This window comes from Dromaius novaehollandiae, unplaced genomic scaffold, assembly GCF_036370855.1.
Source record: "Dromaius novaehollandiae isolate bDroNov1 unplaced genomic scaffold, bDroNov1.hap1 HAP1_SCAFFOLD_33, whole genome shotgun sequence".
Taxonomy (NCBI): domain Eukaryota; kingdom Metazoa; phylum Chordata; class Aves; order Casuariiformes; family Dromaiidae; genus Dromaius; species Dromaius novaehollandiae.
The window spans coordinates 1,332,040-1,348,302 of NW_026991456.1; positions in this window are offsets into that span (position 1 = coordinate 1,332,040).

Below are 16,263 nucleotides of genomic sequence, written 5' to 3' on the forward strand. Positions count from 1 at the left end.
TGCAAGACCACTCCTCTTGCTCGGGCCACTAAGCCTCACCCATATGCCTCACCGTCCAGCCCTAGGCAGAGCGTCCTGCATTCCCGCTGCTTTCTCACAGAAAGGCCAACTGCCCCTCCGCACCTTCCCAGACGGGCCTTCCCAAAGAGGCTGCAGCCATCCACCGCAGCGCTCCAGGCATGCCACGCTGCAGGCCCGCAGCTGCACACAGACTGCAAAGTGCTCCTGTCTGGTCCCCAGGCTGCAGGCATTAGCGGACGGACCCCTGAGACAGGTGCCCGCCTCTGCAGATTTCCCACAAAAGCTGTCAGAGATTCATTTCTCCAGACTGTTGCTCTCTAAGCACTTCCCTATTGGCGTGCACGCACTGCGCTGGGCCCCTCCAGGCTTTCTTTGCTCCACATCACCCTGCACCTTTGCCTTGCCCTCCCACACCATCGCTTCCTCACTCTTCCATGCATCCTCCTCTCCCCTCAGGGGCACCGACTTTTGGGCTCTCCTCACCACCTTGGCCACCGGCTTGAGCCTCACGGCAGCACACGGGCACACTCTCCTCCTGATGAAGCGTGACACCCCCCAGCCTTGGTGCCTCGCTGCTGGCTCGCCTTCGGGACGTCCAGCTGCTGGACCGCCAGGCCACCTGGGCAAGCAGGCCCTGCCCTCACCTGTGCACCTCTTCCTACTCACGGGGCTTGTGCTTTTCTTGCTTTTGCCCCCAGGGGGCACGTGGGGACCATCTCTCCACGCCAGCCTTCATGCACAAAGAGGGGCCCACGCTCATGAAAACAAAGCCCTGCTGCCAGCACCAGCTGCACACCCAGGGGCTGACCTGCTGGATCCAAGCACTGCTGCTCAAGCCCATTCCCCTCACTGGCAGCATGCAGGAAAAACCCCACCTGCCCTGCCAGGCCTACAGCCATGTCATCACACTTGGTACTTTCCAGGCAGGATCCTTGTGTTAAGGAAGAGCAAACTGAAACTAATGAGCTTTTCCTTAGTCCAGTAAGAAAAGGGCCTCAGAGCTGGTTCCAGCTGGGAAGATAAGGCAGTTACAAGCAGTCTGCATTCCTTGCAATTACTGTTTTTATAGATCAAGCAGCCCCTGATACACAAAAGTATTTTAAAGAGCATATGCCAGGCTGGCAAGGGGAGGGGGCGCGGAAGAACCAGGGGAGATAGATGGAGTCAAAGTGAAGGTGGTGTACAATTAAGAGTTAATGATGTTTGTCATTCTTGGGGGGAACAAGGACACTGGAAGCAGGAATGCCCAGTGAGGCCCTGTGCACTTGGGAATAGAGGGGCCAGCATGAGGCAATCAAATCAGTCCACAATGACAGGAGATAGGAGACTCAGAAAATACTGTGGAAATGGGGGTAAATTCATGGGATGTAGATTTGGATTTGAAGGGCAGGTAATGGCAAATATAGAAGGCTTAGAAGTTCCCTTTCTAGTGGATACTGGAGCCACCCTTTCCCTTTTAAAGTTTGAGCCTAAAGGATGCAAGTCACCAGATAAAATAATGATGCAAGGAATAGCGGGAAAAGGCAAACGAATGTTATCTAAGCCCTTAGTACTCACTATTGGGGGTAAAACAGTGTGGGGATGTATTATAATTTCCACAGACGCGCCCATGTGCCTTTTAGGGAGAGATCTCCTGCAAGCCTTGGATACTCAGATCTGCTTACAGCCAGAAGAGGTGGAATTAATAATTATGGGCTCATGTGTTCTGGCTAAGACACCAGAACCAGAGTCGACTAATCTGCAAATTCCAACAAGGTTAGAATCAGTTCCTAAACGGTTATGGAGCTCTTCAGGAATGGATGTGGGACTACTGAAATCAGCTAGTCCAGTCTCGATAAAAACAAAGGGGGGATTGCCTCCTGCAGTTAAGCAATACCCTATCCCAAAGGAAGCAGAGAAGAGCATCCAAAAACAAATCAATCATTATTTGAAACTGGGTATCCTTAGAGTCTGTGAATCCCCGTACAACACCCCAATTCTGCCAGTTAAAAAGAACAGGCAAGATTCTGATGGTGATCCAGAGTATCAGTTTATACAAGACTTAAGGGCTATAAACCAACAGGTAGTTGCTCCACATCCAGTAGTCCCTAACCCATCAACCATTTTACTACAGATACCCCTTTGGGCAACTTATTTTACTGTGATTGACCTAACGGCAGCTTTTTTTAGTATACCGATAGCTGAAGATAGCCAAGATCTCTTGGCTTTCACTTGGAAGGGACAACAATTAACTTGGACAAGGCTGCCACAGGGATTTACTGGGTCTCTGACTATTCTTTTGCGTATACTCAAAAATGACCTCTCAGATATCGAACTTCCAGGACATTCTGTATTAATACAATATGTAGATGATATGTTATTAGCAAGTAAAGATTATGAGACATTTTTAAAAGACACTGTTTCTCCATGTAACGCTCTTGCAGAAAAAGGGCATCAGGCATCTCTGTCTAAACTCCAGCTGTGTCAAAGAGAGGTAAAATATTTGGGTTTTATCTTAAAAGAAGGACACAGGTTAGTTGATCCAGAACGAGTAAAGACAATTCTTGATATGCCTCGTCCTGTAACAAAAAAACAACACGGGATTTTTAGGAGCTGTAGGATTTTGCCAACCGTGGATTCCTGGGTTAGCAGAACTTACTAAGCCTTTAGTGCAGGCAACAAAAAAGGAGGAGATAGAGCCTGTGGCCTGGGGCCCAGAAAGGGAGAAAGCTTTTACATCTGTGAAAAAAGCGTTGGTTTCAGCCCCTGCTCTAGGGTTACCAGATTATAGCAAACCATTGGAATTATTTGTCCATGAACGACAGGGAGTAGCAAGTGGGGTACTCACCCAAAAACTAGGCCCTCACCACAGACCAGTGGCCTATTATTCCACGCAGCTAGATGAGGTAGCTAAAGGCACTCCAGGATGCATCAGAGCAATAGCAGCTATGGCAGCTCTTACTGAAAAAAACATGACCTGTAGTTTTGGGTCACTCATTGACTGTGTATGTGCCACATGAAGTAGAACTGTCAATGAAACAATACGTGACTCAAGCACTATCCCCACAGAGAGCTCACCGCTATGAACTGATAATACTGCATGCAGATAATGGGACCTTAAAGAGATGCAACATCTTAAATCCAGCAACACTATTGCCTCTACCTGAGGATGGAGAACCACATCATTCCTGTGAGCAGGTGATCATCAGCTCGAGCAAGCCCCGGGAGGACCTTAAAGACGAACCTTTGGGAAACCCAGACTTAGTTCCGTTTACAGATGGATCATCCTAGTATTTGGACGGAAGGCACCACTCCGGCTATGCTGTCACTAACCTCTTTGAGGTACTTGAGGCCAATCCTTTGTCTCCGTCTGTAAGTGCTCAAGGAGCAGAATTAATAGCATTGACCCAAGCAGCAAAAATTGGTAAGAACCTGCAGGTAAATATCTATACCGATTCTAAATATGCATTTGGAGTAGGTCATGTAACAGGGATGTTATGGAAAGAGCGAGGATTCTTTTCGTCATCAGGAAAGAAATTAGCTAATGGAGAAGAAATACGTAATTTGCTGGAAGCAGTCCAACTGCCCAAAGAAATTGCTGTAATACACTGCCCAGCCCATACTAAAGACACTACAGAAATTAGCAGAGGAAATGCTTTAGCCGACGCTGCTGCGAAGGCTGCAGCTCGACAACCTCTGAGAGAATGTATGGGGGCAGTTCCAAGGATGGACCAGAGTGAATGGCCAATTTTAATAGACCCCAAAACCACGTATGAAAAAGACTGCTCAGTGGAAGAGAAAAAACAATGGGAGCAGTGGGAAGCAAAACAAAGTGATGATGGAATATGGACACTTGGAAGAAAACCAATTCTACCAAAAAAAAAAATTTAATTACTATAGCTAGGTGGTTTCACGATAAAGCTCATGGGGGAGCGGAGGCGGTGGCTAACCAGGTACAGAAAGTATGGGCTGCTCCAGGAATCTACGCGGCTGCAAAAAGAATAACAAATAGCTGCCCGACCTGCCAGAAGTTTTCAAATAACAAGCCAAGCTCAGAGTTAGGGGGACGGTCATGGGCCTACTTCCCTTTCCAAAAGCTACAAATAGATTATGCGGATATGCCATCTGCCAATGGCTACAAACACTTGTTAGTGATAGTAGATCAGTTATCAGGCTGGGTAGAAGCTTTCCCAACAAGAAAGGCCGACACACGGGGAGTGGTAAAAGCCTTACTGAAGGAAATCATATCCAGGTATGGGGTCCCAGAAGCCACTGATTCAGACAGGGGTGCCCATTTTACGGCAAGCATAATCACTCAGTTATAGAAATCATTAGGCATAAAAAGAAACCTACAACCCCTTATCACCCACAATCTTCAGGACAAGTAGAAAGAATGAATAGAACACTAAAAGGAAAAATAGCAAGAATATGCGCACATGCTAGCCTAAAATGGCTGGGTAGGACTTTTCCCAACAAGAACGGCTGACACAGGGCGGGTAGTAAAAGCCTTACTGAAAGAAATCATACCCAGGTACAGAGTCCCAGAAGCCACTGATTCAGACAGGGGTGTCCATTTTATGGCAAGCATAATCAGTCAGTTTTATAAATCATGAGGAATAATGAACTTTTACCTAGTTCAGTAAGAAAAGGGACTGAGAGCTGGTTCAAGCTGGAATGATAAGGGAGTTGCAAGCAGTTCGCATTCCTGTGCTTCACGCTCTGGGAGGGAGGATGTCAAGGCTTTGAAATAAGGCCTACTTGGGCACCAGGACCCTGGGAAACAAAGCCTCCTCTCATTGCTGAAACAGTGTTAATTAGGGGGTCTGGACTATCTCGGGGTCTGGATTATATCCCTTCATCAGGACCTTGGCAGATAACACCTATTGTCACTGCTGGGGCAGTGCTAATTGCTGGAACAACACCTCTTTGTCAGGGCCTGGAGAGACAAGGGCGGGACCCGAGGAACCAAGACACATCTGTCAACAAAAACCATAACAGTAAAGATAAACAGCCTGCCTAGGCACAGGGATGAGACCCAATAAGGAGCAGGAGACTCCAGGCCCAAATATTACTATTGGTCCAAACTACTGCCTGAGGGGTGGAGAGCTTACATTGGAAGGTATAATTGCCCAGGCATTTCTTTGTTTGGGGTCCCTCTTCGGAGACACCCAGCTCGAGCTGTAATTACCGCACGCGTGTCATTAAAATTTCATTATTTCATTTGCTTTGATTTGGCGCCAAACTTTTCTGCGGGAACCTAGGGTCGGGCCCTGTTATGGTGGCTGACAAGCCTCATTTCCATAACACCGAGCCCGGGGCCCGTCCCCGTGTCCGGGGGGTCCCGCCTCGCCCTCACCTCTCCTCTCCAGCGCAGCCCTCCTGTACTCCATGTATCTCCACTGCCACTCCATGCAGCTCTTCTCCAGGTAGTGCTTCAGCCTCTCAGGCTCATTCTCTGCCTCCCACTTCCTCTTGGTGATTAGCGCAGCAGCATACGCCATGACGAATGTCAGCGTGTCCTTGTCAAAGGCGATGAAGTCCTTCCCGTCGTAGGCATCCCGCAGAAACCCCCAGATCCCACCGTCCTCCAGGAGGTCACAGCCGTACGTGCGCTGCACTGTGTGATACCCTGAGACACAAGCAGGGAGACGGGGGCTCAGGGGCAGCCCCGGCCCCGCACAGGGGCTTGGACACGGCACCCAGCGCAGGGCCGGGGGCACCCCAGACCCGCAGCCCCCAGCGCTGACAGCGAGCAGCTGCCGCTGGGAGCCCCGGCCCGCGCTCACCCCCGCTCTGGTTGTAGCGCTTCTGCAGTGTGTCCAGCTCCACTCAGTAAGACTAATGATTGCCATATGCGTTCTGGGGCTGCCTGTCCCAGTGGTCCTGACCCTCCTGCTCCATCCAGGCCGCACCCGGCACCGCCCTCTGCGTCTCGCTGTCGTAGCCATCGATGAGCTCTCCGTCCACGTAGCCCACGGAGACGAAGGCGGGCAGCCCCGGGCTGGGCTCCGTCACGGCGGTGTGGAAGTAGCGCAGGGAGTGGGGGCCTGCGGGGACACGGGGGGTGGTGAGGGACCGGGGGGGGCACGTTGGGGGGCATCCGGGGGATCAAGATGTCCCGGGGGGAGAAGTCGGGGGGGTCGGGGGGGGCAGCACGTCCCGGGGGGCAGGTCAGGGGGGCAGCACGACACAGGGGGGGCACGTCGGGGGGGCAGCACATTCCGGGAGGGCAGGTCGGGGGGCTCCGGGGGGGCAGCACGTCCCGGGGGGAAGATCGGGGGGGCAGCACCTCCCGGGGGCGGTTGCAGGCCGGTCCGTGGGGCCGCTGACGGGGAGCCCGGCGCCGGGGGAGGGGCAGAGGGGGGCCCGGGGGCCCCGCCCGCACTCACCGCTCGCCACCGCCGCCGCCGCCGCCCAGCAGCAGCAGCCCCAGCCCCGGACCCAGCGCCCGCCCCGCTACCGCCTCCTCGCTGCCAGCGCCCTCGCCCTCACCCGGCGCCGAAGCCCACGGCGGCCACGCCCCCGCGCCACCATTGGCTCCGCTGCGGCGCACCGCCATTGGCTGCCCCGCCCGCCAATAGCGGCTCTTGTCGGCTGAGGCGTCCCCAGGCGCTGGGCTGATCCCGGCGCGGCGGGTTGGGAGAAGCGACAGCGAGGGCGCTTGCGGAGGGCGCTGCGCAGCGCCGAGCCGCGGCTCCCGCTCCGCCTTGTCGCACGGCCATTGGCCCCGCCGGCGGCCGCCCGCCAATGGCGAGGCGCGGCAGCGGTGACGCCCCCGGGCGCCGGGCGGATCTCCGCGGAGCGCGTGGTGGGCGGGAGCGCGGAGGCGATGTGGGAGGCCGAGGCCGATGTGGGGACGGAGACGACGTGGGGATGGGGATGCCATGGGGATGGGGCCACTGGGGGGATGGGACGCCGTGGGGCTGGAGACGATGTGGGGATGGGGACACCGTGGGGCTGGAGATGGAGTTGGCTCTGTCACAGGGACAGGGGGACACTGTGGGGATGGGGATGATGGGGGGATGGGGACGATGTGGGGACGGGGACGCCATGGAGATGGGGACGATGTGGGGACGGGGACACCATTGGGATGGGGATGGAGTTGGCTCTGTCACAGGGGGGGACGCGGAGCCAGCAGTGGGAGCTCAGGGAGTGGCGCCCATCGAAGGCCGAGTGCTGGTAGGTGGTCCCCGGCCCACCCCGGCACCCATAGGTCTACTGGAAGATGTGGAAACCTGCCCAAGGTGGCACCCATGGGTGAGGAGCTGCCCAGGGCCCCAGGCGTCTAGACAATTCTTGATATGCCTCGTCCTGTAACAAAAAAACAACACGGGATTTTTAGGAGCTGTAGGATTTTGCCAACCGTGGATTCCTGGGTTAGCAGAACTTACTAAGCCTTTAGTGCAGGCAACAAAAAAGGAGGAGATAGAGCCTGTGGCCTGTGGCCCAGAAAGGGAGAAAGCTTTTACATCTGTGAAAAAAGCGTTGGTTTCAGCCCCTGCTCTAGGGTTACCAGATTATAGCAAACCATTGGAATTATTTGTCCATGAACGACAGGGAGTAGCAAGTGGGGTACTCACCCAAAAACTAGGCCCTCACCATAGACCAGTGGCCTATTATTCCACGCAGCTAGATGAGGTAGCTAAAGGCACTCCAGGATGCATCAGAGCAATAGCAGCTACGGCAGCTCTTACTGAAAAAAACATGACCTGTAGTTTTGGGTCACTCATTAACTGTGTATGTGCCACAGGGGTAAAAGCCTTACTGAAGGAAATCATACCCAGGTATAGAGTCCCAGAAGCCATGGATTCAGATAGGGGTGCCCATTTTATGGCAAGCATAATCACTCAATTATATAAATCATTAGGAATAAAAAGAAACCTATGTACCCCTTATCACCCACAATCTTCAGGACAAGTAGAAAGAACGAATAGCACATTAAAAGAAAAAATAGCAAGAATATGCAAACGTGCTAGCCTAAAATGGCCAGAAGCATTTAACTTGGCTCTATGGGATGTTTGAAATGTCCCACGGCAACCCATAGGACTAACACCAGCAGAAATTCTCTTTGGGAAACATTTAGCTGTACTAGGGACTTGTTATGCCAGCTAAGACTAGCCTGTTAGAGATGGACAACTAACCCAGTATGTTCTAACTATGCAAAAAGGTTTGAAAATCTTTGAAATAAATAAATATATGCTCAATGATATCAATCCACACCACCTGAAATACAAGTGCTTGGTATACAGCCTGGGGATGAAGTTTTAGTTAAGGTATTTTCACAAAAATCCAAGTTAAAACCTAAATGGAACGGGCCATATACTGTCATACTGTGTTCTTATTTTGCTGTTCAAGTTGAACTGTACTTGTACATGTTAAAAAAAGAATGTGTATGTGTAAGAACACTTTGTAATCTTACATTCATAGATGGCATTGTTGTAGATACAAGTAATTAATTACTCAAATATTTGTATTTGTAACATTACCCAAAATTATGGGATGCGACTTTAATCATTCAGCTCCTATTAGATCTTATCAATTGTTACAATCTAATTATACATTAATTCAAAATTTACTACCTAACCCCATTGGAAAGAATCTCACACTAGTGAAGAAACTACTACAACATGACAGCCTGCGTCGACTGCTAGAACGTACCCGAAACAATGGACAAAAAACCCTCTAATCACCATTCATCATGAAGCGGAAGAGATGCACCACGTCTCGGAAAGGATAAAAAGGGATGGAGAACATCATGGCTGGGAAATTCTTCTAGGGTGGTCACCAACTACAACAGCGATTTATAATCACGTGTTGCACCCACTAGTAGTTGTGTTAACTTTAACTGTGTTATGCCTATTGCTTACGATCATATTATGCATAAGATTATGGAACGTGATAGCACGCCTTGAAAGGCTTCGAGAACTCTGTTTCAAGTATTAGCAGGGATGCTTCATAAAAACAAAGCGGGGAACTGTTAAAGAATAGCGAACTGAAACTGTCTAGAGGTAGCCGCTTAGCACAACTTCTCTAAAACTTGCTTAGCATGAGGAGCTAAATTTGCTGAAGCCTTAGGCCGCACTTAGCGAAACTAATGAACTTTTACTTAGTCCAGTAAGAAAAGGGCCTCAGAGCTGGTTCCAGCTGGGAAGATAAGGAAGTTACAAGCAGTCTGCATTCCTGCGTCTCACACTCCCAAAGGGAGGGTGTCTGCAGCAATGCGTCTCACACTCCCAAAGGGAGGGTGTCAAGGCTTTGAAGTAAGACCAGTGCAGGGCATTAGGACCTTGAGGGGCAAAGCCTTAGCTCACTGCTGGGGCAGTGTTCATTGTTATGATTTAGAATCACCTCCTCCTCAGGACCTTGAGACACAACAGTAAGACCCCACAAAAACAGAGGTACAACCGTCAGCAGAGACTGCAAAAAACAAAAATAAGGAGAAAAACAGCTTACCTCAGAATGACGATGAGACCCAATGAGGACCAAAAAATTACTATTGGTCTAACTACCACGTGAAGGGTGGGAAATGTACGTTGAAAAAACTATAATTGCCCAGGATTTGTTTATGTTAGGGTCCCTCTTCGGAGGCACCCAGCTCGAGCTGTAATTACTGCACGCGCGTCATTAATATTTAATTCTTTAATTTGTTTTGATTTGGCTCTGAATTTTTCTGTGGAAACCTAGCGTCGAGCCCTCTTATGGTGGCCAACAAGCCTAATTTCCATATAATTTCCATAACAATAACTGGGCATGGGCGCGGGAGCATTTGAGCCAGGAGGGAGGGAGGAAAGAAACCTGCCGAACGTAACACTTGTGCTAGCAGATACTAGTACCCCGGACTGTGCTCCAAAAGTTTCTGCTCCACCTGATATACCTGATGATCTCTCTGTCATTACTTCTCCTTCTCCTCCTCCTTCTCCCTCTACTCCATTGGCTGCCGGACTCTATCCTATGATCCCCAACGTGCTGACTAACCCTGCCGCTTTACAGCCAGGGGGAAAGGGAGGGGCCAGTCCCCCTCCTCCTGTGCTGCGGGTATTTACTAATCAGCCCTGGCACCCCGGCCATCTCGCCTTATGGGGGGGTAAAATGCAGAGATTAAGAAAAGATGCAGGGCGATGTGTCCAATTATTTTCTAATATCTGCACTGGGCACAACCCAAACTGGAGTGATACCCAAATTCTTTTGAGGGAATTATTTCAACCAAATGAAGGGGATAAGATAATTAAAGATGCAGAAGAAGCGCAGCAAGCCGGGGGAAATAGAAACCTCTGGCTAGCAAATGGTCCAAATTGGGATTGTAATAATGCAGGAGATAGAGCTGTGTGTCCAACAGGACTTTGAAATTTAGTAGAAGTAATTAGAGCATGCAGAGAGTTAGGAGTAAATTGGACTAGAGTGCAAGAATGCAGACAGTGATTAGATGAACACCCCCATGACTTCTGGGGACTTTTGCGGTAAGCCCCGCTAAAATAGGGAGGAATGACCCCACAAAACTTCAATGATGCTCTCGCAATTAGTGTTTTTATAGATCAAGCAGCCCCTGATACACAAAAGTATTTTAAAGAGCATATGGCAGGCTGGCAAGGGGAGGGGCGCGGAAGAACCAGGGGAGATAGATGGAATCAAAGTGAAGGGGGTGTACAATTAAGAGTTAATGATGTTTGTCATTATTGCGGGGAACAAGGACACTGGAAGCAGGAATGCCCAGTGAGGCCCTGTGCACTTGGGAATAGAGGGGCCAGCATGAGGCAATCAAATATTGAGAAGGAGACCAGGCAATTCCCAGGCAGTCCACAATGACAGGAGATAGGAGACTCAGAAAATACTGTGGAAATGGGGGTAAATTTATGGGATGTAGATTTGGATTTGAAGGGCAGGTAATGGCAAATATAGAAGGCTTAGAAGTTCCCTTTCTAGTGGATACTGGAGCCACCCTTTCCCTTTTAAAGTTTGAGCCTAAAGGATGCAAGTCACCAGATAAAATAATGATGCAAGGAGTAGCGGGAAAAGGCGAACGAATGTTATCTAAGCCCTTATTGCTTACTATTGGAGGTAAAAGAGCGTGGGGATGTATTATAATTTCCACAGACGCGCCCATGTGCCTTTTAGGGAGAGATCTCCTGCAAGCCTTGGATACTCAGATCTGCTTACAGCCAGAAGAGGTGGAATTAATAATTATGGGCTCATGTGTTCTGGCTAAGACACCAGAACCAGAGTCGACTAATCTGCAAATTCCAACAAGGTTAGAATCAGTTCCTAAACGGTTATGGAGCTCTTCAGGAATGGATGTGGGACTACTGAAATCAGCTAGTCCAGTCTCGATAAAAACAAAGGGGGGATTGCCTCCTGCAGTTAAGCAATACCCTATCCCAAAGGAAGCAGAGAAGAGCATCCAAAAACAAACCGATCATTACCTGAAACTGGGTATCCTTAGAGTCTGTGAATCCCCATATAACACCCCAATTCTGCCAGTTAAAAAGAACAGACAAGACTCTGATGGTGATCCAGAGTATCGCTTTGTACAAGACTTGAGGGCTATAAACCAACAGGTAGTTGCTCCACATCCAGTAGTCCCCGACCCATCAACCATTTTACTACAGATACCCCTTTGGGCAACTTATTTTACTGTGATCGACCTAACAGCAGCCTTTTTTAGTATACCGATAGCTGAAGATAGCCAAGATCTCCTGGCTTTCACTTGGAAGGGACAACAATTAACTTGGACGAGGCTGCCACAGGGATTTACTGGGTCTCTGACTATTCTTTCGCACAAACTCAAAAATGACCTCTCAGATATCGAACTTCCAGGACATTCTGTAGTAATACAATATGTAGATGATTTGTTATTAGCAAGTAAAGATTAACACTCTTGCAGAAAAAGGGCATCGAGCATCTCTGTCTAAACTCCAGCTGTGTCAAAGAGAGGTAAAATATTTGGGTTTTATCTTAAAAGAAGGACACAGGTTAGTTGATCCAGAACGAGTAAAGACAACTCTTGATATGCCTCGTCCTGTAACAAAAAAAACAACACGGGATTTTTAGGAGCTGTAGGATTTTGCCAACCGTGGATTCCTGGGTTAGCAGAACTTACTAAGCCTCTAGTGCAGGCAACAAAAAAGGAGGAGATAGAGCCTGTGGCCCAGAAAGGGAGAAAGCTTTTACATCTGTGAAAAAAGCGTTGGTTTTAGCCCCTGCTCTAGGGTTACCAGATTATAGCAAACCATTGGAATTATTTGTCCATGAACGACAGGGAGTAGCAAGTGGGGTACTCACCCAAAAACTAGGTCCTCACCATAGACCAGTGGCCTATTACTCCACGCAGCTAGATGAGGTAGCTAAAGGCACTCCAGGATGCATCAGAGCAATAGCAGCTACGGCAGCTCTTACTGAAAAAAACATGACCTGTAGTTTTGGGTCACTCATTGACTGTGTATGTGCCACATGAAGTAGAACTGTCAATGAAACAATACGTGACTCAAGCACTATCCCCACAGAGAGCTCACCGCTATGAACTGATAATACTGCATGCAGATAATGGGACCTTAAAGAGATGCAACATCTTAAATCCAGCAACACTATTGCCTCTACCTGAGGATGGAGAGCCACATCATTCCTGTGAGCAGGTGATCATCAGCTCGAGCAAGCCCCGGGAGGACCTTAAAGACAAACCTTTGGAAAACCCAGACTTAGTTCCGTTTACAGATGGATCATCCTATTATTTGGACGGAAGGCACCACTCCGGCTATGCTGTCACTAACCTCTTTGAGGTACTTGAGGCCAATCCTTTGTCTCCGTCTGTAAGTGCTCAAGCAGCAGAATTAATAGCATTGACCCAAGCAGCAAAAATTGGTAAGAACCTGCAGGTAAATATCTATACCGATTCTAAATATGCATTTGGAGTAGGTCATGTAACAGGGATGTTATGGAAAGAGCGAGGATTCTTTTCGTCATCAGGAAAGAAATTAGCTAATGGAGAAGAAATACGTAATTTGCTGGAAGCAGTCCAACTGCCCAAAGAAATTGCTGTAATACACTGCCCAGCCCATACTAAAGACACTACAGAAATTAGCAGAGGAAATGCTTTAGCCGACGCTGCTGCGAAGGCTGCAGCTCGACAACCTCTGAGAGAATGTATGGGTGTAGTTCCAAGGATGGACCAGAGTGAACGGCCAATTTTAATAGACCCCAAAACCATGTATGAAAAAGACTGCTCAGTGGAAGAGAAAAAACAATGGGAGCAGTGGGAAGCAAAACAAAGTGATGATGGAATATGGACACTTGGAAGAAAACCAATTCTACCAAAAAAAAAAATATTTAATTACTATAGCTAGGTGGTTTCACGATAAAGCTCTTGGGGGAGCGGAGGCAATAGCTAAGCAGGTACAGAAAGTATGGGCCGCTCCAGGAATCTACGCGGCTGCAAAAAGAATAACAAATAGCTGCCCGACCTGCCAGAAGTTTTCAAATAACAAGCCAAGCTCAGAGTTAGGGGGACGGTCATGGGCCTACTTCCCTTTCCAGAAGCTACAAATAGATTATGCGGATATGCCATCTGCCAATGGCTACAAACACTTGTTAGTGATAGTAGATCAGTTATCAGGCTGGGTAGAAGCTTTCCCAACAAGAAAGGCCGACACACGGGGAGTGGTAAAAGCCTTACTGAAAGAAATCATACCCAGGTATGGGGTCCCAGAAGCCACTGATTCAGACAGGGGTGCCCATTTTACAGCAAGCATAATCACTCAGTTATAGAAATCATTAGGCATAAAAAGAAACCTACAACCCCTTATCACCCACAATCTTCAGGACAAGTAGAAAGAATGAATAGAACACTAAAAGGAAAAATAGCAAGAATATGCGCACATGCTAGCCTAAAATGGCTGGGTAGGACCTTTCCCAACAAGAACGGCTGACGCAGGGCGGGTAGTAAAAGCCTTACTGAAAGAAATCATACCCAGGTATAGAGTCCCAGAAGCCATGGATTCAGACAGGGGTGCCCATTTTATGGCAAGCATAATCAGTCAGTTCTATAAATCATGAGGAATAAAAGGAAATCTATGTACCCCTTATCACCCACAATCTTCAGGACAAGTAGAAAGAATGAACAGCACATTAAAAGAAAAAATAGCAAGAAATGCACACATGCTAGCCTCAAATGGCCAGAAGCATTAAACTTAGCTCTATGGGATGTTTGAAATGTCCCACGGCAACCCATAGGACTAACACCAGCAGAAATTCTCTTTGGGAAACATTTAGCTGTACTAGGGACTTGTTATGCCAGCTAAGACTAGCCTGTTAGACGGGGATGAATGACTAACCCAGTATGTTCTAAGTATGCAAAAAAGGTTTGAAAATCTTTGAAATAAATAAATATATGCTCAATGATATCAATCCACACCACCTGAAATACAAGTGCCTGGTATACAGCCTGGGGATGAAGTTTTAGTTAAAGTATTTTCACAAAAAATCCAGGTTAAAACCTAAATGGAACGGGCCATATACTATCATACTGTGTTCTTATTTTGCTGTTCAAGTTGAACTGTACTTGTACATGTTAAAAAAAGAATGTGTATGTGTAAGAACACTTTGTAATCTTACATTCATAGATGGCATTGTTGTAGATACAAGTAATTAATTACTCAAATATTTGTATTTGTAACATTACCCAAAATTATGGGATGCGACTTTAATCATTCAGCTCCTATTAGATCTTATCAATTGTTACAATCTAATTATACACTAATTCAAAATTTACTACCTAACCCCATTGGAAAGAATCTCACACTAGTGAAGAAACTACTACAACATGACAACCTGCGTCGACTGCTAGAACGTACCCGAAACAATGGACAAAAAACCCTCTAATCACCATTCATCATGAAGCAGAAGAGATGCACCACGTCTTGGAAAGGATAAAAAGGGATGGAGAACATCATGGCTGGGAAACTCTTCTAGGGTGGTCACCAACTACAACAGCGATTTATAATCACGTGTTGCACCCACTAGTAGTTGTGTTAACTTTAACTGTGTTATGCCTATTGCTTACGATCATATTATGCATAAGATTATGGAACGTGATAGCACGCCTTGAAAGGCTTCGAGAACTCTGTTTCAAGTATTAGCAGGGATGCTTCATAAAAACAAAGCGGGGAACTGTTAAAGAATAGCGAACTGAAACTGTCTAGAGGTAGCCGCTTAGCACAACTTCTCTAAAACTTGCTTAGCATGAGGAGCTAAATTTGCTGAAGCCTTAGGCCGCACTTAGCGAAAACAATGAACTTTTACTTAGTCCAGTAAGAAAAGGGCCTCAGAGCTGGTTCCAGCTGGGAAGATAAGGAAGTTACAAGCAGTCTGCATTCCTGCGTCTCACACTCCCAAAGGGAGGGTGTCAAGGCTTTGAAGTAAGACCAGTGCAGGGCATTAGGACCTTGAGGGGCAAAGCCTTAGCTCACTGCTGGGGCAGTGTTCATTGTTATGATTTAGAATCACCTCCTCCTCAGGACCTTGAGACACAACAGTAAGACCCCACAAAAACAGAGGTACAACCGTCAGCAGAGACTGCAAAAAACAAAAATAAGGAGAAAAACAGCTTACCTCAGAATGACAATGAGACACAATGAGGAGCAGGAGACCCCAGACCAAAAAATTACTATTGGTCTAACTACTACGTGAAGGGTGGGAAATGTACGTTGAAAAAACTATAATTGCCCAGGATTTGTTTATGTTAGGGTCCCTCTTCGGAGGCACCCAGCTCGAGCTGTAATTACTGCACGCACGTCATTAATATTTAATTCTTTAATTTGTTTTGATTTGGCTCTGAATTTTTCTGCGGAAACCTAGGGTCGAGCCCTCTTATGGTGGCCAACAAGCCTAATTTCCATAGAATTTCCATAACAATAACTGGGCATGGGCGCGGGAGCATTTGAGCCAGGAGGGAGGGAGGAAAGAAACCTGCCGAACGTAACACTTGTGCTAGCAGATACTAGTACCCCGGACTGTGCTCCAAAAGTTTCTGCTCCACCTGATATACCTGATGATCTCTCTGTCATTACTTCTCCTTCTCCTCCTCCTTCTCCCTCTACTCCATTGGCTGCCGGACTCTATCCTATGATCCCCAACGTGCTGACTAACCCTGCCGCTTTACAGCCAGGGGGAAAGGGAGGGGCCAGTCCCCCTCCTCCTGTGCTGCGGGTATTTACTAATCAGCCCTGGCACCCTGGCCATCTCGCCTTATGGGGGGGGAAAATGCAGAGATTAAGA